Raw genomic sequence first — 23,055 nt, 5'->3', positions numbered from 1 at the left:
AGATCTAGAAAAGGCATATGACCGGGTTCCTAGGCGGACGTTATTGTCTGTTCTACGAGATTATGGAATAGGGGGCAAACTTTTGCAAGCAATTAAAGGTCTTTACATGGGTAGTCAGGCAGCAGTTAGAGTTGACGGTAAATTGAGTTCATGGTTCAGAGTAGTTTCAGGGGTAAGACAAGGCTGCAACCTGTCTCCACTGTTGTTCATATTATTTATGGATCATATGTTGAAAACAATAGACTGGCTGGGTGAGATCAAGATATGTGAACACAAAATAAGCAGTCTTGCATGTGCGGATGACTTAGTTGTGATGGCAGATTCGATTGAAAGTTTGCAAAGTAATATTTCAGAGCTAGATCGTAAATGTAAGGACTATGGTATGAAGATTAGCATCTCCAAAACGAAAGTAATGTCAGTGGGAAAGAAATATAAACGGATTGAGTGCCAAATAGGAGGAACAAAGTTAGAACAGGTGGACGGTTTCAAGTACTTAGGATGCATATTCTCACAGGATGGCAACATACTGAAAGAACTGGAAGCGAGGTGTAGCAAAGCTAATGCAGTGAGCGCTCAGCTACGATCTACTCTCTTCTGCAAGAAGGAAGTCAGTACCAAGACTAAGCTATCTGTGCACTGTTCAATCTTTCGACCAACTTTGTTGTATGGGAGCGAAAGCTGGGTGGATTCAGGTTACCTTATCAACAAGTTTGAGGTTACGGATATGAAAGTAGCTAGGATGACTGCAGGTACTAGTAGATGGGAACAATGGCAGGAGGGTGTCCACAATGAGGAAATCAAAGAAAAACTGGGAATGAACTCTATAGATGTAGCAGTCATGGCGAACAGGCTTAGATGGTGGGGTCATGTTACACGCGTGGGAGAAGCAAGGTTACCCAAGAGACTCATGGGTTCAGCAGTAGAGGGTAGGAGGAGTCGTGGCAGACCAAGGATGAGGTACCTGGATTCGGTTAAGAATGATTTTGAAGTAATACGTTTAACATCAGAGGAGGCACCAATGTTAGCACTGAATAGGGGTTCATGGAGAAATTTTATAAGGGTGGCTATGCTCCAGACTGAACGCTGAAAGGCATAATCAGTCTTAAATGATGATGATGATGATGATGATGATCAGTATTTTGACTGGTTTGACGCAGTTCATCACGATTTCTGTTCCTGTGCCAGCCTTTTCATCCTAGAGTAGCACTTGCAACCTATGTTCTCAATTATTTGCTGAATGTATCCCAATATCTGTCTTCCTCTACAGTTTCTACTCTCTATGCCTCCCTCTAGTGCTATGGAAGTTATTCCATTATCTCTTAACTTACGTCCTGCCATCCCATCCCTTCTTATATTTAGTGTTTCCCATATATACCTTTCTTCCTCAATTCTTTGGACTACTTCTTCATTACTTACCTTGTCAGTCCACCCAATTTTCAACACTCTTTTGTAGCCGCATATCTCAAATGCTTCTATTCTCTTCCAGCTTTCCCACAGTCCATGTTTCACTATCATACAATGCTGTGCTCCAAATGTACATTATCAGAAATTTATTTCTTAAATTAAGACGTATGTTTGATACAAATAGATTTCTCTTGGCCAGGAATATCCTTTTTTTCCCAGTGCTAGACTGCTTTTATAGCCTCTTTGTTCCATCCGTCATTGATTATTGAGCTGCCTAGGTAGCAGAATTCCTTAACATGATGTACTTCGTGATCACCAGTTATGATGTTAAGTTTCTCGCTGTTCTCAGTTCTGTTACTTTTCAATACTTTCTTCTTTATTCGATTTACTCTCAGTCCATATTCCGTGCTTATTGGGCTGCTCATTCCATTCAACAGATCCGGTATTTCTTCTGCACTTTCACTGAAGATAGCAATGTCATCTATTTTTAGTCATCCACTCTTGTTGCTCTCTCTTGGTTCTTGCACGTATTGTATATTATCAGCCTTTCCCTGTTAGTTACCCCTATTCTTCTCAAGACCTGGACCATGTTGCACTGTTTTGCATTGTCGAACTTTTTTTCCAGGTCAACAAATCCTATGAACGTGTCTTGATTTTTCTCAGTCTTGCTTCCATTACCAACTGCAGCGTCAGAATTGCCTCGATGGTGCTATCATACGGCCAATTTAAACTAGGCGGATGCTCTGTAATTCAAAGGTATTTATTTCTAATTTTTAAGGACAAAAAAAGAAAGTTCCTCAGTTGCATTTCGTCAATAGCTGGGGCATTTAAACCTATGATCCAACTCATTCAATTTCAATTTTAGATGCGTTCTCTCAAATTGCTACGGGAGTACGATTTATATGCACGGCGACGTTTTGATATGTACTGACAGAAACTGATAGAAATTGAAAAGTTAGGTTTCATTTTTCACGCAAACAGTTATTTAGAGGAGCTATTGTTACTTCTCTGTAGTTCTAAGTCACTAAGTTGAAAAAACATAAACTAATTCTTGTCTAAAATGATCACATAATATGGATTTCATGGAACTGCTTCGTCTAAGAGAAGAACTTTAGTCATAAAATACACGAACTATTTCAGTAGTGAACGAAAAGAAATAATTTCTTTACAGCTATAAATGCATTCAAAGTATCCTTATAATACTTCATTTGTGTTTCCATATTGTCCGTAATTGCTTTACAATTCTTCCGAGTATTTTCTTTCTGTCGTTGCAACTAGAAAAAATGCGTGTTTTTTTTCATCAGGTGCGTTTCGCTTTATTGAGGTAAAGCATCATCAGTGGTTCAATCTTAAAGCAAACCAAAATGTAAATTAGAAACCACTGATGATGCTTTACCTCAATAAAGCGAAATGCGTCTGGGGAAAACAACACGCGTTTTTTGTAGTTGCAATGACAGAACGAAAATATCCGTATAATATACAGAGCGAATTATTTATAGGCACAAAATATCAAACGACGCACAGATAATGAAAGTATAAAAAAAATGGTTCAATTGGCTCTGAGCACTATGGGACTTAACATCTGTGGTCATCAGTCCCCTAGAACTTAGAACTACTTAAACCTAACTAACCTACGGACATCACACACATCCATGCCCGAGGCAGGATGCTAACCTGCGACCGTAGCGGTCGCGCTAATGAAAGTATAAATCCCCCCACTCCATACCTATAGTGGAGTAAACTTAGTAACAGATTGTTCAATAAAGGAAAGTAGGCTAAGTTGCAAATGACAGCAGAGGATTCTCAGTGTGAGACTTCAGTAGGACTTTTCCGTGGTTCCGTCGAAGGCGCATAGCAAACTTTTAGCTATTTATGACTAATACCTTACCTGCAATGCCCAAACGAATTCTGAAGATGCTTCAAACAAGTGAAACGCTTAAATAAAACTTCTGTTGTCATTTCCAACCGAGACTGCTTTTCTTACTGAAAGGTTAATGACAGGATTAGAAAAGTTGTGATCCCTTCTCCACGCAAAACAGTAATTTCGGAACTATCGTTACATTTCTGAGATTCATAAACGACAGGTATTTCGAAAATAAAAGACAGTAACTCATATGTAAAACGAGCACATTCCAAATACAATCATGTTCAGAAAAAACAGGACATCTTGAACGACTAGAGATAGGACGTTCATATTCACAGGACAAGTACCGGGTGATCAAATAGTCAGTATAAATTTGAAAACTGAATAAATCACGTAATAATGTAGATAGAGAGGTACAAATTGACACACATGCTTGGAATGACATAGGGTTTTATTGGAACCAAAGAAATGCAAACGTTCACAAAATGTCCGACAGATGGCGCTTCATCTGATCAGAATAGCAACAATTAGCATAACGAAGTAAGACAAAGCAAAGATGATGTTCTTTAAAGGAAATGCTCAATATGTCCATCATCATTCCTCAACAATAGCTGTAGTTGAGGAATAATGCTGTGAACAGCACTGTAAAGCATGTCCGGAGTTATGGTGAGGCACTGGCGTCGGATGTTGTCTTTCAGCATCCCTAGAGATGTCGGTCGATCACGATACACTTGCGACTTCAGGTAACCCCAAAGCCAATAATCGCACGGTCTGAGGTCTGGGGACCTGGAAGGCGAAGCATGACGAAAGTGGCGGCTGAGCACACGATCATCACCAAATGACGCCCCCAAGAGATCTAGCAATATGATGTGTGTTTTTTTTGTTTTTTTTTTTGTTCTAATAAAACCCCATGTCATTCCAAGCATGTGCGTCAATTTTTACCTCTCTATCTACATTATTCCGTGGTTTACGAAGTTTTCAAATTTATACTGACTTTTTGATCACTTTGTATATTAGTATGTTTCGCAGAAACGATTAGCACTTGAGCCATGTCGGCCCGCGGAGTTCAAGGCCATTATTGATATCGCGGCGAAATACCACCTGCCGGTAAAATGTGCCCGCGGCTCTCGTTGTCGCTAGAAACTGAAAGTAATGGAACAGTGTTACTTGAGTAGACGTGCAGGATACCTCGCAGACGTATGCGCAAACAGTACCGTCACATCGATGAGTTTGAAAGAAGGACCACTATTGGCATGAGAGAATGTGATGCATCAATCCAGGAATTTTCTGCTCGTGCGGGACGAAGTGCTTCGGCAGTGCAACGGGAGTGCGCAGAATTGTTCACGGAAAGCCGTAGAACACGACGAGATGAGTCAGGTCACACCACCCAGATCATCTTCCGAGAAGATCAACTCCTCATCCGAATAGCATTGCAGGACAGATCTGCGTCCTCCTCGGATCTGACGCAACACTGGAAGAGTATAACACATCGTGCAGTATTAGAGTTGACAGTCCATCATCGTTTATTAGACGTGGGTTACATGTGCGTTCTCCACTCCTCCACCTACCTTTAGCGAATGTGCAGAAATGTGCTAGATGCTACTCGTGTACCCAACGACATCATTGGGGCAGGAATGGCATCAGATAGTTTTTTCGGGCGACTCCAGGTTCTGTTTGTTTGAAGATGATGGCCGCACTTTGGTTTGCCACAGGCAGATAGCGGCATCAGAGTGACCGCATTCGCACAAGACGCATATTGCCAAGTCGAGGGGTTATGGTGCGAGGCGTTATTGGGTACAACCATAAATCACAGTTGGTGCGTGTCCAGGGTATTGTGACCAACGTGAGTGACATACTGTGTCGCGATAGCCGTACCCTTTCTGCACAACACCCCAGACGTCATTTTTCAGGACGACAATCCACGATCGCATGTTGCCGCACAAACAAGTGCCTTCTTGGTGTCAAAGTACGTCACCCATTTTCTCTGGCCCGCCAGATCACCAGACCTGTCGCCAATCGAAAATGTTTGGGATATAGCGAAACGACGGATAAAGTGCTGTGACCCAATGCCAACCACCATAGATGAACGTTGCAACCAGGTGAACGCAGCATGGATGGCTATACCAAATGATCCCATTCGCGCCTTATATGTGTAGATGCCATCACGGATCGAACAAGTTACCACGGGCCATGGTGGAACTTGTGGCTACTAGGCGACAGGACACATGCTGAACCGAGGTGACTGAAATGCTAATCATTTCTGCACAACATACTGATGTACGTATCGTGTGGATATGAACGTCCTATCTCTAGTCTTTCAAGGTTTTCTGTTGTTTTTTTTTTCTGAACATGAGTGTAAATTATCTGATCAAAACGATCCGGATACCCTTAAGCAACGTGTAACTAACCACTAAATATCAGGAGAGGCGAGCCCGCCTTTATAAAAGGGTTTGGCCGTATTGTGTTATTAGTAGAGAAGCACTGACGTTGGAGAGGTCAGTGACCTCAAAAGTGGGCTAGTCATTGGATGTCACCTGACTAACAATTCCATCAGGGACATTCCGACCCTTGTAAAGCTGTGTAAGTCGATTGTTGCCGAAGTGACTACTGTGAAGTGGAAATTCGAAGGAGCAACCACAGCTTGAAACCCATCGGGTTAGAGGCAGCCCATCATTTCATTCCTTTTATTACTGTTACTCACTCCTTGATCATGCTACAGTTAGATATTTTTATCTTCTATCCCTTTTCTCTTCTTCGAGTAATGCAACATCTCGTATTCAAATGGAGCACCAATGACTGGAGAGTTCATAACTTCCCTCTAATAATGGCTTCTCCGTGGGGAGATTGGAGCAACGCCATTGTGAGACACTAACTTCTACTTTGTCTCCTTACATGGGTACTTATAGACAAGAGACATGGAGATGGGAAGCTACCTTCACTCTGAGATTATGGCTTTGGTGTTGGATTCTCCGGTCGTGATGAAGAATTACGGTAACTTTACACTGACAACGTGAATGTGTGATGAGAGTAATGGGACAGAAACTCAGCTTGATTCTCAATGGCTCACACGTGATTCAGGCTCTTAGGCTTCCTGCATGTGATTTCTTTCACCCCACAGTAGAGCAAATCAGTCATCTTCTCCGATACAGAGCCAAGTGCTTTATTTACTTTCATGAAATGCAGATTAATTACCAGACTCTTTTTGTCACCCCTTCCCAGTGGGATCTGCCATTTGGTGGTTGTGGTTAACTGAATTTATTACAAGGATTTCGTGTTCTAATTGCCAGATGCCAGATATGCTGTCCTCTTCCTCAAAGGGTGCTCTGTGGCTGTGCATATTAGACTGGTGCTGAATCTATTGCTCCAGATCATATCAAATGATAGATTACCCCCATGAAGCTAACAGGCTACTTGAAAAAATGAACTGCCGCGCACATCAGGAAACGTTATTCGATAAGTTCCTCAACTCCTCAGGGGCCTCGCCTGTTGCTTATGGCTGGAGGACCTGAGAATTTCAGTAGAATAATTTATTTTAATGGTTGTTGAATGATAGAGCTTGATCTGGTAAAATAATATTTATTCAAACAGTGTGTAAAAATCACTCAGGATACATAAACGTCGAGGTTATAAAACAATTTGAGAATGAACTTACATAATTAAAATGATTTTGTTGTAGTTGTTGTGGTCTTCAGTCCTGAGCCTGGTTCGATGCAACTCTCCAAGCTACTCCATCCTGTGCAAGCTTCTTCATCTCCCAGTACCTACTGCAGCCTACATCCTTCTGCATCTGCTTAGTGTATTCATCTCTTGGTCTCCCTCTACGATTTTTACCCTCCACGCTGCCCTCCAGTACTAAATTGGTGATCCCTTGATGCCTCAGAACATATCCTACCAACCGATCCCTTCTTCTAGCCAAGTTGTGCCACAAACTCCTCTTCTCACCAATTCTATTCAATACCTCCTCATTAGTTATGTGATCTACCCAACTAATCTTCAAAATTCTTCTGCAGCACCACATTTCGAAAGCTTCTATTCTCTTCTTCTCTAAACTATTTATCGTCCATTTTTCACTTCCATACATGGCTACACTCCATACAAATACTTTCAGAAACGACTTCCTGACACTTACATCTATACTCGATGTTAACAAATTTCTCTTCTTCAGAAACGCTTTCCTTGCCATTGCCAGTCTACATTTTATATCCTCTCTACTTCGACCATCATCAGTTATTTTGCTCCCCAAATAGCAGAACTCCTTTACTACTTTAAGTGTCTCATTTCCTAATCTAATATCCGCAGCATCACCCGACTTAATTCGACTACATTCCATTATCCTCGTTTTGCTTTTGTTGATGTTCATCTTATACCCTCCTTTCAAAACACTGTCCATTCCGTTCAACAGCTCTTCCAAGTCCTTTGCTATCTCTGACAGAATTACAATGTCATCGGCGAAATTCAAAGTTTTTATTTCTTCTCCATGGACTTTAATACCTACTCCGAACTTTCGTTTTGTTTCCTTTGCTGCTTGCTCAATATACAGATTGAATAGTATCGGGGAGTGGCTACAACCCTGTCTCACTCCCTTCCCAACCACTGCTTCCCTTTCATGTCCCTCGACTCTTATAACTGCCATCTGGTTCCTGTACAAATTGTAAATAACCTTTCGCTCCCTGTATTTTACCCCTACCACCTTCAGAATTTGAAAGAGAGTATTCCAGTCGACATTGTCAAAAGCTTTCTCTAAGTCTACAAATGATAGAAACGTAGGTTTTCCATTCCTTAATCTTTCTTCTAAGATATGTCGTAAGGTCAGTATTGCCTCACGTGTTCCAACATTTCTACGGAATCCAAACTGATCTTCCCCGAGGTCAGCTTCTACCAATTTTTCCATTCGTCTGTAAAGAATTCGCGTTAGTATTTTGCAGCTGTGACTTATTAAACTGATAGTTCGGTAATTGTCACATCTGTCAACACCTGCTTTCCTTGGGATTGGAGTTATTATATTCTTCTTGAAGTCTGAGGGAATTTCGCCTGTCTCATACATCTTGCTCACCAGATGGTAGAGTTTTGTCAGGACTGGCTCTCCGAAAGCTGTCAGTAGTTCTAATGGAATGTTGTCTACTCCCGAGGCCTTGTTTCGACTTAGGTCTTTCAGTGCTCTGTCAAACTCTTCACGCAGTATCATATCTCCCATTTCATCTTCATCTACCTTCTCTTCCATTTCCATAACATTGTCCTCAAGAACATCGCCCCTGTATAGACCCTCTATTTACTCCTTCCACCTTTCTGCTTTCCCTTCTTTGCTTGGAACTGGGTTTCCATCTGAGCTCTTGATATTAATGCAAATGGTTCTCTTTTCTCCAAAGGTCTCTTTAATTTTCCTGTAGGCAGTATCTATCTTACCCCTCATGAGATAAGCCTCTATATCCTTACATTTGTCCTCTAGCCATCCCTGATTAGCCATTTTGCACGTCCTGTCGATCTCATTTTTGAGACGTTTGTATTCCTTTTTGTCTGCTTCCCTTGCTGCATTTTTGTATTTTCTCCTTTCATCAATTAAGTTCAGTATCTCTTCTGTTACCCAAGGATTTCTACTAGCCCTCGTATTTTTACCTACTTGATCCTCTGCTACCTTCACTATTTCATTCCTCAAAGCTACCCATTCTTCTTCTACTGCATTTCTTTCCCCCATTCCTGTCAATTGTTCCCTTATGTTGACCCTGAAACTCGGTACAATCTCTGGTTCTTTCTGTTTATCCAGGTCCCATCTCCTTAAATTCCCATCTTTTTGCAGTTTCTTCAGTTTCAATCTGCAGTTCATAACCAATAGATTGTGGTCAGAACCCACATCTGCCCCTGGAAATGTCTTACAGTTTAAAACCTGGTTCCTAAATCTCTGTCTTACCATTATATAATCTATCTGAAACCTTTTAGTATCTCCAGGGTTCTTCCATGTATACGACCTTCTTTCATAATTCTTGAACCAAGTGTTAGCTATGATTAAGTTATGCTCTGTGCAAAATTCTACCAGGCGGCTTCCTCTTTCATTTCTTAGCCCCAATCCATATTCACCTACTACGTTTCCTTCTGTTCCTTTACCTACTGTCGAATTCCAGTCACCCATGACTATTAAATTTTCATCTCCCTTCACTACCTGAATAATTTCTTTTATCTCATCATACATTTCTTTAACTTCTTCATCATCTGCAGAGCTAGCTGGCATACAAACTCGTACTACTGTAGTAGGCGTGGGCTTCGTGTCTGTATTGGCCACAATAATGCGCTCACTATGCTGTTTGTAGTAGCTATTTTTTTATTCATTATTAAACATACTCCTGCATTAACGCTATTTGATTTTGTATTTATAACCCTGTAGTCACCTGAACAAAAGTCTTGTTCCTCCTGCCACCGAACTTCAGTAATTCCCACTATATCTAACTTTAACCTATCCGTTTCCCTTTTTTAATTTTCTAACCTACCTGCCCGATTAAGGAATCTGACATTCCACGCTAATTAAAAGAGAACAATGATAAGAAAAAGAATGGTAGTTAGGGTCGCCGTCAGCATGATGCTGGACACTTAACGATAGTTATTGTGCCTAGATACATGATGGATGCAAATTAGATTCACAACTGTGGTTGCAAAATTATGTAATTACAGAAAAAAGGTATGAATTCGAACAGAAACATATAACAGATCAATGAATAAAGCAAGCATCAGATGCAAACGTCACTGGGCGGGTGAGTTCCAGTGAGTTAACTTGATTATGAAACAAAACACTAGTGGTTACGAAAAGAATCCACTTAGTAGCAAGAATCAGAGTGCAGAAAAATTTGCGTATCAGTGCATGAAGTACAAAAATCAAGTTAGGCAGACTAAAGGAAATAGAAACGAGAAATGAACTCTTCTTCCCTCAATATACCGTGATTTCTGAAGCCGGGAGTATGCACTGCAAATACGATCTTACCGTGACTGCCATTGAGGTGTTTGCCGACGAGTCGGGGTGAGCCGAACTGCGTCCGCTACTGTCACTGGGCTGAGCCGATGTGATGTCACTGCGAATCGTGGATCTCATCATCCTCCTAATTGCTCGCCACAGGTGTTCTTAAGTTCAAAGTGAAACTTTAAGGACTTTGCAGAGGACTGAAGTCAAGAAAAAACATGTACGAGTATGGAGTCCAGAGTAGCATCACCAAGTAGAAGTTAGAATCAGAAAACGACTCTCCCTCCCAACTTTTGGTAGCCTTCCTTCGGACCTCAGAAAGGCAATCCGCACAATTTTTGTAGCCCGTCGCCTAAGGCCTAAGTGCTTCTCGGTCAAAGACCTGGGAGTCCATTCCCTAGCTAGCATCATTAAGTTAAAGATGTATTCGCCAGTATGCATAAGGAAATGGGAAACGTGACCCGTTTCTCTGTAATTTTGGAAATTTTTTTGGGCTTCACACAATGTTCCCACAGAAAAGGGAAAGTTCGAAAATTTGCAGACGCCCGAGTGGCTATTTATTTTGCTTAAAGAAACAGGTCTGGAGACCACACACTGAGTACAACAGCAAGTGGACAGCTGAGGACCCCACCTGAAGATTACTGAAAGGCAGAGTTCCCATCTCTTCCACTAGTGGTTTCTTGTTCTACTGTAGAGGACAGTTCCATTCAGCCGCTCTTTGGTTGTGGAGGCTGAGCCAGGATGATAATTCCTGAAAGGCTCAACTGCCTGTATGTGCGGTCTGCTTGCATATCAAATCGCTTATCATTCGATTTTTTGTTTCTTTTCCATGATCAGTGTCTGATGATTGCTTCAAGGTTGATTTTGGTTGTAGGGATTCCATTACCAATTCACATGAGTTGTAATGAGAGTCTTCGTATCCAAAGAATTGTTAAAAAAATGAATCCTGAAAAGTAAAGGGAAGATTAATTACAGAGGTCAACGATGAAAAACGTTTTTTATCAAAATACCTTTTATATTTTTAGGGTGGGAAATCCAAATAGCATGCTTAAAAAGTTGTATCACCCACCATTTCTTCACATTTTACAGTTAAATTTATTAAATTAAGCGAATTTTTAAAGAATTTAACAGCGTCTATATAGTTAAAGTAATTTAAAAAGGAGGAGTAACGAATGTAGATGACGTTGGTAACAGTGCTGAAAAATATTTGTTGGCAAAAAAAAGTTGATTCTATTTTTGTATTAGGAGGTGCTGTTTTGTTTACTGTCAACCTAATCTCACTTTCCCGTTTCCTGTACATGTGCTCAGTGCAATGTCTAATCGTAGTTGTAAAACTCTGCTGACAGTTTTTGTTATATTTGTGTGAATTTGTGATTAAAAAACACCAAAGAAACATTACAGATTTTGTGAAAAAGGTTAATCTATCATACTTTAGATCTGAACTTGGTGATCAAGATAAATCTTGGGCGCCGCATGAGGTATGTTATGTGTGTTGTGGTGAAGATCTGAGAAAATGGTCCAAAAAGGAGAAAAAAGACTAGATTTTCAGTTCATATGATAAGAAGGGAGCCAAGAAATCATTCCAATGATTGCTTCTTTTGCAGTGTTGATATTACTGGTCATAATTCGTAAAACAAGAAGGTAATAAACTACCATAACCTTCCCTCAACCACCCAGCCAATAGGGCATGGTGTAGATTTGCCGATTCCTGAACCACCAGATGATTTAAATTCCATTCCAACAGAAGTATTTTCTGATGTACAATGTGATTTAGATGAACCAGATGATGATGAATTCCATTGCAATACAGAAAGTCTAGAGCCCAAATTGTTTACTCAGAGCGAGCTAGAAGGTTTGGTTAGGGATCTGGGCTTAACGGAAGAAAAAGCTGAATTGCTTGGCTATAGATTAAAAGAAAAGAACTTATTGGAAGTTGGGACCAGCATATACATGTACAGAAAGAGAGAGTAGCTATTTTCCAAGTTTTTTCAACAAGAAGGTGATTTAGTGTATTGCTCAGACATTCCCTGTCCGATGAATGAGTTTGGTATTGAACACAAAAAGGAAGGTTGGAGGCTGTTAATTGATTCATCAAAAACTAGTATCATAGCTGTTTTATTACACAATGGTAACATGTATGCATCTATACCTGTTGGACATTCTGTACATATGAGAGAAAGCTATGAAAATCTAGAAATAGTTCTAAATAAAATAGGCTGTTCTGCTCAAGGTTGGATGATACGATGGCGATCTAAAAGAAACATGCATGCTCCTTGGTCAGCGAGGTGGCTTTACCAAATGTTCAAGTTGTGTTGTGTAAATGGGACAGTAGGGCTGGGTATCAACATTGGTGCAGAAAGAACTGGCCTGTAAGGGAGTCTTTAAAATCTGGTGAGAAGAACATTCTACGCAAAAACGTTTTAGATCAAAAAACGTACTCCTACCACCTCTACATATAAAGTTAGGCCCAATGAAACAGTTTGTAAAGGCTTTTCCTAAAGATGGACGATGTTTTAACTGTCTCTGCCAAAAGTTTCCACACCTTTCAGAAGCTAAACTAAAAGAAGGCGTCTTTGTAGGAACTTGACATTAGAAAATTGATGTTTGATGTTAACTTTGAATTCACAGTCGCCTTAAATGAGAAATAAGCATGGGTATCATTCAATCAAGTCGTTACAACGTTCTTAGGACATGAAAAATACCCAGAATATGTTTCTATTATAGCTACAGTGTTAAAGAAGTTTAAAACTTCAGGATGTTTAATGATCCTGAAAGTTCACTTTTTGAACAGTCACCCTGATTACTTCCTGGACAATATGGGAGGTGTTAGTGAGGAGCAAGGAGAGCGTTATCACCAGGACATTAAAGTGATGAAAAAACGCTACCATGGCCGCTGGAACACCAACATCACGGAGACTACTGTCGGTCACCTCATCGAGAAGTTCAGAAAGCGACTCGTCGTAGAAAAAACTACACAAGAAGCGTCAATGAAAAAAGATAAAGAAAATACAAACCAATTCCAGCTGGCAAGTGAAACCTCTCTTAACACATATCATTGTTTTAAGTAGCTTATTGTAAATACAAATCATTATGTTGTAACAAAGTGTTGCATTAATTTCCCCGTTTACTGTATTGCAAAGGACTTTTATACTATATAGTAAAAGACATATTGCTCGAAAACTATGGGTGATAAAAAAAAGGCTAGATTTGGATTCAGCTCATAAAAATCTATGAAGATCAGCTATAAAAGTAAAAAAGGTTTCGTTGGCCTGTCTTATGTACTGTTCAAAACAATATGGAAAGTTTTGATTATGTCTCTAAACAACTCTGTAAAGGGGGGAGAAACAATTTAAGTAACTAGCTCATTTTAATTTAAGTGATATGCTTTTCTTTTCAGCTTTCGTGCATTGTTTGATAATTGTGTGTCTGGTCCATAGGTGTTCTGATTGGCGTTGTTCTGGTTTGCAGTTGTTTCAAGAGTTTCTTAAAATACGTATTGTATTTGGGGAATGACGGTATTTAACATGTGTGTTAAACTAGGAAAGCTGCGAAGGAATTCTTGTTCATTCGTCGTTAACCCCTATCAAATGCAACACTAGGAGTCAGATGAAAATAGAAAAACCATGATAAGGAAATAATCGGTTGGGAAATATGGAGGCAGAACATGATAGCAAAGAAATTGCAGGAACCAGATAGCAGGTGATGTTCACTACAGAGCATTGAGGTGGAAATATCGAAAACCTTAAATGGAACTTGTACAGAGGGGAGACTAAAGCTGGAACACGGAGTGTGAACCTGGGTTTAATGTTTCAGGACCACAGGAGGCCTGAACACTTACCAAATCAATGGCGATCCTAGGTTGAGGCAGGGGGCGAATACTCCTATGGAACCTCAACTGCATGTGGGGATAGTTTAATATCAGTCCACAGTTGCTGGCCCATTATCAGGCCAATGACAAGGTGCTAGTATGAGGACAATAACAGAGGAACCCATAGCTGACCCATGATTTAAGTGACATAAACATTAGAGAGTATGAAGACTTAAGAGAAGCTTCCTACAAGAAAAGTAGTATTCAAACACACAAAATTTGCACCCTGTCATTATTGAGATGTTGAACTGAAGGCTATTTTACGTATCGAAAGTCAGCTGTCAGTAACTTCAGATTCTACATTTAAAACATTCATGGAAAACAATAGTTGACTGACACTAAGCCTACAAGAAACGAAAGTTGAAGGAGCTCCAGCAGGGAAGATCACAGAGTTGTACTAGCAAGTTCGACTTGAGCTAAGATACCACGGAAATAAAATGGAGTGGAATTTTTTAGTTGTGCTAAATTAGTTATCTCAGTGATCTCAGGAACGGATTTTTGCAAGATAATCAGGCAGTTCTGGACTCAGAGTGCGGAGATTTCACAGAAAGACATCCCGATAGCTATATGGTTTGAGGAACAGGTGTCCATGAACAGCTATCACCAGACTGCTTGAAACTATCTATTGAATTAGAGGAGCTTAAGACTGAATGAGGAAGATGTTATGAGATGGGTCAAAAGGTGTCAATCAAGTCGCCCAGATTACTCAGCAAACAAAAGGCGTTGTGCCACAATTTTTTTCACATTGTATTGTTGTCCACTTTGCATACGAAGGATTGTGCATGCAAATAAAGTATTGGTGGAGTCGAATACACTTTGGAAATCTTGTAGAATGCATCACATCTGCAACGTTAAATTGCCCGTGGCATAAAAGCGTGGAAAAGGAGGCAATAAGCCTAAAATAGGACATTTCAGAAAAATAACGGGGTCACTGTAGTCAAATTAAATCACAGATCTGAGAAACACAGTTCTAACCAGAGTTTGCTATTCAAGGAAGATTTCTCGGTTTTATTAGAGGAAAAGAAGTAAGTTCCTTGGACGGCATATGGGATATTGGCTAAGGATTGTAAGTGTATTGGATTGTCTTGGTTTCTGTTGTCCACCAACAGAGATTTGTCAGGAAGTTAGATGCTCCTGTTGACAGCTGTCAGATTACAGGTGGTGTCGTAGGTGTCACAATGAGGATGTGGTAAAGACGAGTTGTGATGGAAGAATCGTGCCAGATGAATATTTAGTGCAGGAGGCGACAAGACTGTGTAATGGAAAGATGAATTAAATAAAAGGCAAAGTTAATCAATCAGGGACAAGAGACAAATCTTCATTTGCATAATGGACTTTAGCTGTGATGTTAATAGTGAAGTAGAGAAGTTGAGTGATGTTAAAGAGAGTGATGAAGTATTTGTTGTGCACGCCAAGCGAACGTTTGGGACCTATGTAAAGCGTTTAATGGACGATGTCGAGAGTATGTGTGGACCCTGTGTAGAAGTTGAAGACTTTTTTATTGTTTTTATTGAAGGCTCAAAGGAGGGTGGAGTGCGGGAATTATTAAGGAAGTACTTTGCATTACGTTGAGTTGGAGGGAATTACCGGCAAGATAATAGTCAACCAAAATGAGAATGTGTGGTGATCAGCCACTGCGAGCAAAGCATATTATGTAAGTTGCCGGAAGCCTAAACTAGATTAGTGAGGATATTCAATTTTTGTTTTTCTGGATTAGATAATCACGAGAACCACCATTCTGGAGAGAGATGTCAGTAGAGGAGAAAACCGTGACATGTGGACCGAAGTACAGTCCTAGAACAGTACAAGGCTATCAAAGAGTATGCAAATGAATCAGTAGGACTATATGATACAGGAATAGAGACGGAATGGGAGAAGGGTGGAAGGTATTAGTCAAGGAAGGAATGGGAGAATAACATTACATATAACTAAGCTCGTCACCAGATTTTGAGTATTCTTTGGCGGCCACTAGTAGAAGTATGTAGTGTACCTTAAGCTGCCATAACTTAAGTTTGTTGCCAGTTTTTCCTTCTTTGTTTGTGTTTTGTTTCGAAAAGATTGTTGTAGAATGGAACCATACAGAAACGTACAAGAATCCAAAGAACACAAAGAGGAAAGAAAAAGGAGAAATTCTGGAGAGTAACGAGGAAGGCAGCCATTAATAATGCCATAAAATATCTCATGAAACCAAATTAAAGAAAAATTCAAAGGGAGAATAAAAATCCAAATCACATAATTTTATCTAAAAGCAAATATCTGTGGGAGCGATGAAGACGTATGAAAGAAAGGAATCAGTTGTCAGGATGAAATGTGTAACTATTCGACGAATTTTATCGCATTTGGAGTGTGTTTTGCTTAGTATGGTGTTGAGCTTTTAGATCTGACATAGAGTTTTTCGATTTCGTGGAAGTGAAGTTAGTGATAATCACTGTTTAAAAGAGGCCACATCCATTATGTATTTCATTATTACCCTTTGTAGCCCTTTTCTTCTGTGGTGTAGCTCTGGACACCAAGTACCATTAGAGTAATTTAGATGTCTCGCTTTACTCTTGTGTTAGACAGCTTGGATTATTACCATTTTATTGTTATCGTATAATACTACAAAGAAACAAACTGGACAGGAAGTATGCTAGTTGCATGCAGATAACGGGGAACTGACTTATGTTCGGAAGCAACTACTATTTGCGCAAACTAAGTCGACACTGCGGCCCTTCAGTCTGGAACCGCGTGACAGCTACGGTCGCAGGTTCGAATCCTGCCTCGGGTATGGATGTGTGTGATGTCCTTAGGTTAGTTACGTTTAAGTAGTTCTAAGTTCTAGGGGACTGATGACCTCAGAAGTTAAGTCCCATAGTGCTCAGAGCCATTTGAACCATTTTGTAAGTCGACACTCAGCGCGGTGGTTGATAGGAGCAAACCAAAATGTGACATAAGAGATAACGCCTTTACAGTCACTCGCATTATCTGCCGTGCCAAGTGTCAGCTTAGTTTGCGTGAACAATAAGTGTTTGTTGACCATGGCCAACAGGTCTGCGTCTGTCGGCCTGCATTCCAACAGAGCTGAGGCATGTGGCTGTGGGACCTCTTGCTACCTCAGACTTCGGTGATATCCCTTGACTTTGCAAAGCATGCAACCCGCTCGGTTCGTACTCATTTGGGGGGGGGGGGGGGGGGGGGTGGAAGGGACTGCAGACAGTCGTGAATCTCGAAACTCCGTGCGAAGGGTGTAATTGGGTTATGGCCACCTTTTTCATTACGCCTTAATAGCTAGTGTTGCACACTACGCTGTACTGAGAGTAGAACTTATGCAACTTGAGCTCGTAGCACTGGTCAAGTTTACCTCTCTGTTCAAAAGTATGTCGCCTGTTAAGCTATGTGCTTGGTGTATTGTGAACGAGACAGTCTCTGCCCGCTTTGGTGTGACCACTGGTCGACTCGCTACAGTCTGGGATCTGGGGGACACGCACACTGGTTTCTATGGGATCTTTCTGAAATAATTTCAAAAAATCTGTTAAGTAAAGATGTTTGATTCTCTTGCATTTCGTATCCTCATTCGTCAGCTTCATGACATACCCTTTATCTGTTCGTTAACGGTCATTGTTATTCTGATATTTCGACATTAACTAAGCTATTGTTCGAAATTCGATTAATTTGCAATGGAAAATTGGGGTCACTATGAGTTTACATTTAGTCCATGTTAGGTGATACATTGCTGCATACAGAATGTAGCTAATATACTGAATTTCTGACTCAAGATATATATCTGTCTCCATTCTCGTGCATGCAAATGAAATAATGAATGGGAAATGCTTATAACGCGCCTCACATCTCATAATCAGTTCGAGATATGGAAATGAGTTTTTTGGAAAACGACAGTATGTAAAGCAGAGAGTAGTTGCCAGGCATTACACATGCGAATATTTCTTACCTACCATGATATGTTAGTAACTACAAACTTTTGCAGTGAAATAATGTAATTATTTTAAGGGCAATCCACAGCTGATGAAATGAGAATTAGTATGGGTTTGCAACAACATAAGTGAAGAAATTAGCAAGCATGAGCTTTTCAGAAGGTATTTACCTGGCTTGTCCTCAGTTGTTTGTTTAGTAATAGAGTGTTTCAGGAATGCATAGCAGCTACAACTGCGTTATCTTGTTTTCTACAAATGCTATTGTGTTTTGGCAGAAGAAGCTAATTTTAACAAAGCAACAAGAGAAAGAAGAAAAGGTTCACAAGTCAGGCGAAAATAAATAGTTTCTTTTATTGAAATTTCAGCGTAATCCTGTGACCCACTGTGCTCATCAGTAACGGTTGATTTGTCACATAAATGGTCGCACTGCTTTAACCTAGTAATACGATCATTTGCTGACACACTAGCTGTAACTAACAAGTTTTGACTGTGAGCATGCTTCAGCTGATGAACTGTACCATTTTGCCCTAGGCCATAACGATTCAGGTCATTGTTGGTGTCATGTGATTCATGCTGTGGTAGACTGCTGTTCACAGTATTTTCTTTCCCTTTCGGTGTTGAGTTGCTTCATTGGTGAACACTGGCAATGTCGGTTCGAGACAACAGTGATCAAATTAAGACTGTGTTTACCCGTTAGGTAACAATATTACAACGTACCATCCACTGTATCGTGTTGGTGCAGTCATCGTCAGACATGCTATTATCATAATGCATGATCCGCCAAGGTAGTACTCACGTCTTTGGTGGAGTATCTAACCTGCTAAAAATTTTCGGCTATCATATATAACTTTTGTAATTACACGACTAAAGGATGCTACGCGTAGCCAAAACTGATCACTATACTTTGTGGTATTAAAACCTTTCTTTTAGTTCTTGTACTTCTTTAAGGTAAAGCTGTTGATATGTTACTTATTCCTGAATCACACTGCATTCCGTTGGCTGCTTCCTTGAATGTGCACAGCTTCGAATGTTGTCACTTCCTTTCCTCTTATGCAAAATCATTGTTGCTTTCCGGGAAAGATACATGCTGTGTTTTTAAAGTTTCTTATTCTTCAGCCTATCTCAGTCCACTGGTAAATTTTGGACTCGTCCCTATGCTTCCATTGTCTTCCATTTTCAGCCACCTGATACCATCGAGATCCAGCCACCAGCTTCATCTCATCAAGCCATCTCTTTTGGGGTCTTTCAATGTCTCTCTTGTGGTACCATGACCTCGAGTGATCAGTTCTAGAGGTCCACTTGCTGTGATCTTGTCGAGCTACGTATCTGCTACACTTCAGGCTTGCTATTCTCTCTAGGACGTGTGTTTCCTTTGTTTTCCTTCCAATGTCCACTGATCGAATCTTGTCCCTGAGCTTGACACGACAGGCACACGTCGCTCCATGGGTCGTTGTGGTCACTCTAGTTTACGAACACTTACCTTAGTCAGAGCCACCGTTTTCAGACCCTAGTTGTAACTGGTAATATTGACGTGTTATAGACCTTAGCCTTCAGGTTATTTGGAACATCCTTGTTGGTCAATATAAATCTTAGTTTCTGGAATGCTGACCAGCTCATTCCTATTCTGCAAGGAATTTCAGCATTTTCATTGTTTTACCTCAGTTTAATTTTGTGGGGAAGGTAGACGTATTAATCAACAGCTTTTATAGACTGGTTTCTGGTGTGTTGTCTGGGCTTAGTATTTTTGTGACATTGATGTTCGTTTCCAAACAATATTTGCAGAAGAAAGTCTTAGCTTTTAGATCATGTTCCTTCACAAGCACAAATCGTCGGCAAACCGCAAATGATTCAGATATGAGTCATTGACTTTTGTACTTCTGTCATTCGCGTCTATTGATCTAAATACATCTTCCAATCATGGGTGAACACTTTTGGAGAGATGGTGTCACCTTGGCGAACTCGTTCGTAGATTAGTATTTTACTGGTGACAAAGTTTTCAACCATTCTAATTGTAAGTCTTACCTCTTCGTAGATTATTTTAGGAGCTTTATATACCTTGAATTTACCATGTAACTTTCAAGGGCGTTGATGATTGCCCAAATCTCCATGAAGTCGAAAACTGTTCGATAATCTATAAAGGCCAGATGAATTCTGATGTTTTACTCAGTTGCTTTCTCAAGAAGACTGCTGATGGATGTAATCCATAGCCTAAAAACCTTTCCAAGTTCCCAATTGCTCAGTAGACTGTTATGTTACTACCTACTATGGTGGGCTTAAAAGAGCAAATTACTTTTCTTCAAATTAAGGTTTAACATTCCTGTCGTTTATGCCAGCTAAGCTTGATAATGGTCAAAATCCGCTGAAGGTTTCACCATGTATTTCAACAATTATTTGGTGGCTGAATATGTTCATCATACGTCAAGTTCCCAGAATGATATTCTCACTCTGCAGCGGATTGTGCGCTGATATGGAACTTCCTGGCAGATTAAGACTGTGTGCTGGACCGAGACTTGAACTCGGGATCTTTGCTTTTCGCGGGCAAGTACTCTGCTGACTGAGCTACCCAAGCATGACTCAGGGCCCGTCTTAATACTCCGTGAGTACTGGCAGAAATCAAGCTGCGCTGAGAGGTTGTCAGTCGTGCTTGGATAGCTCAGTCGCAGAACATTTGTCCGCGAAAAGCAAAGATCCCGACTTCGATTCTCGGTCGATCACACAGTTTTAATCTGCCAGGAAGTTTCATGCGTCAACTTAATTATTATTTCGTTACTCACGAGGCATCACATCAATCGAGCCCTTATTTTAATTAAACTGTGCCATAAATTCCAATTCTCCCCAGTTAGATGGAGAATATTATTCATCCTTTCTACTCACCTAATAAGCAGCTTCCTCTCTAGCGTCCATTGCAAAAGCTTCTATTCTTTCTTTGTTGTGATGTTTGTCGTCTACATTTTATTTCTGTATAAATACAGACTTCTTAGAACTTAAACTTATATTCCAAATTAACCATTTCTTCTGGAATAAATAATGACTAACTAACAACCTCAGTTGCCGGCAGGTGTTGTTGATATACCTCGATGTGGACAGCTGAAAATGTGTGCGCCGATCGGTACTCGAACCCGGGATTTCCTGCTTACATGGCAGACGCTCTATCCATCTGAGCCACCGAGGACACAAATGAATAGCGCGACTGCAGGGACGTATCCCTTGCACACTTCCCGTGAGACTCACATTCCCAACTGTCTACAATTCTACATATGTATTGTACCTTATAGACAATGGCCCACCCCTCGTTACTCGCGCACGCTTAGGCGATTCCCGTAAGAGTTTGGGCAACCTGTGCGCATTCGCACAGACGAAGTTCAATGGCTGGGTAGCCTTTAACTATATATATGAAGACAGTAACTTGTTCTCGAAAGAACAGTTACTGCTGATGACCGTGCAGCTTTTCCCTGGAATAAATGATGACTAGCTAACAACCTCAGCTGTCGACAGGTGTTGTTGATATACCTCGATGTGAACAGCTGAAATTGTGTGCCCCGACCGGGACTCGAACCCGGGATCTCCTGCTTACATGGCAGACGCTCTATCCATCTGAGCCACCGAGGACACAGATGAATAGCGCGACTGCAGGGACTTATCCCTTGCACGCTTCCCGTGAGTTTTCGGCCGGGGCACACATTCTCAGCTGTCCACATCGGGGTATATCAACAACACCTGTCGGCAGCTGAGGTTGTCAGTTAGTCATCATTTATTCCAGGGAAAAGCTGCACGGTCATCAACAGTAACTGTTCTTTCGAGAACAAGTTACTGTCTTCATATATATAACCATTTTTTCTACTCCCAGTCTGTTATTTTGCTGCCCAAATGATAAAACACGTCCTCTCCTATTAGTGTCTGATTTCCTAACACACAAGTGCGTGCTGAAAGATAGTGCCTCCGAATTCTTTTATGTGAAAACTCTGAAAGTTTTTGAAACAGAAAAAACTTAATTAACATGTTACATCATTATTCTCCATATCTACATATTTATTTCTCTACATAGTCACCCAGGCGACGAACACATTTCTCCTAACAAGAGAAGAGTTTGCGGACACCGACACTGTTCAATGTTTGACTTGTTGACTGAGCCACACACTCTCACCTCTACTTGCACCGCTTCGAAGTGATGTCGTCGTAGGTGTTCTTTACTTTTTGGAAACAGATGAAAGTCGAGGATGGGGCGAACGTGGGCTACGTGGAAGGCAATCGATGGACTGTGTCTGCCATTGTCATGAGAAGGAGAGGGTTCTGCATATGCGGACGAACTCTTCGAATTCGAGCTTTCAGTTTTCTGAAGATCTCTCACACAGCGACATAGTCACTTTACACAGCGCCACGTTACACGCTTCGATTCGTAGTTCTCTAGCGGCAGCGGGTTCCGACTTGCAACAGCGAAGTGGGAAAGTCGACTGAGTAATATGCAAGTAACTCCTCAACTTATACTGAGAACAGAATAAAATATTCGGCAGTATTGTCCTCGTAATTCTCTCAGCAGCACCTGCTTTAATGGCGCTACACTACATTGATGGCTAAAATCTTTTCCAACACGCTATCCACATCATTCAGCTAATCTTCCAAGTTCTTTGCTGTATCTGACAGAATTACAAAGTCATCAGCAACCCATAGTAAATCGTTACGGAAGCATCACTGATGATGTTTTACCAATAAACCGCAGTGTATCAGGTTCAGATCCTCTATACTCTGTCGTATGCTTAAGCGGGAAGAATTCAAATAATACTTTATAATGTTCTTAGCTCTAGCAAAATTCGGTAGCTATATATTTTGTAAATTCGTCATTCGTGTAGTATGTAAATTTGAAATAGGTGTGGTACTTTATCATACAATTTTTTCCACCAGTTCAACGAAATTGCACGGAACAGTTGTTGAAACAGCTGAGTTGATGATTCTAACATACTCACGCAGCTACGACCCTCTCATTGATATTGGATGCGATGACAACATAATGTAATAAACACGTAGCAACGCACTGGTTGTGCAGATGCTTTTAGTGCCTTAGTTTCCT

General features: G+C 40.7%; 1 non-coding gene across 1 annotated transcript; it reads right to left on the bottom strand.

Moving 5' to 3' along the window:
* Nucleotides 1-21,525: 21,525 nt before the first annotated feature.
* On the bottom strand, nucleotides 21,526-21,599 carry Trnat-ugu. Its single transcript has one exon. It is a non-coding gene; the product is annotated as a tRNA-Thr (tRNA).
* Between the last annotated feature and the right edge of the window lie 1,456 nt (nucleotides 21,600-23,055).

This window comes from Schistocerca americana, chromosome 4, assembly GCF_021461395.2.
Source record: "Schistocerca americana isolate TAMUIC-IGC-003095 chromosome 4, iqSchAmer2.1, whole genome shotgun sequence".
Lineage (NCBI taxonomy): Eukaryota > Metazoa > Arthropoda > Insecta > Orthoptera > Acrididae > Schistocerca > Schistocerca americana.
This window is presented reverse-complemented; position numbering and strand designations above follow the sequence as displayed.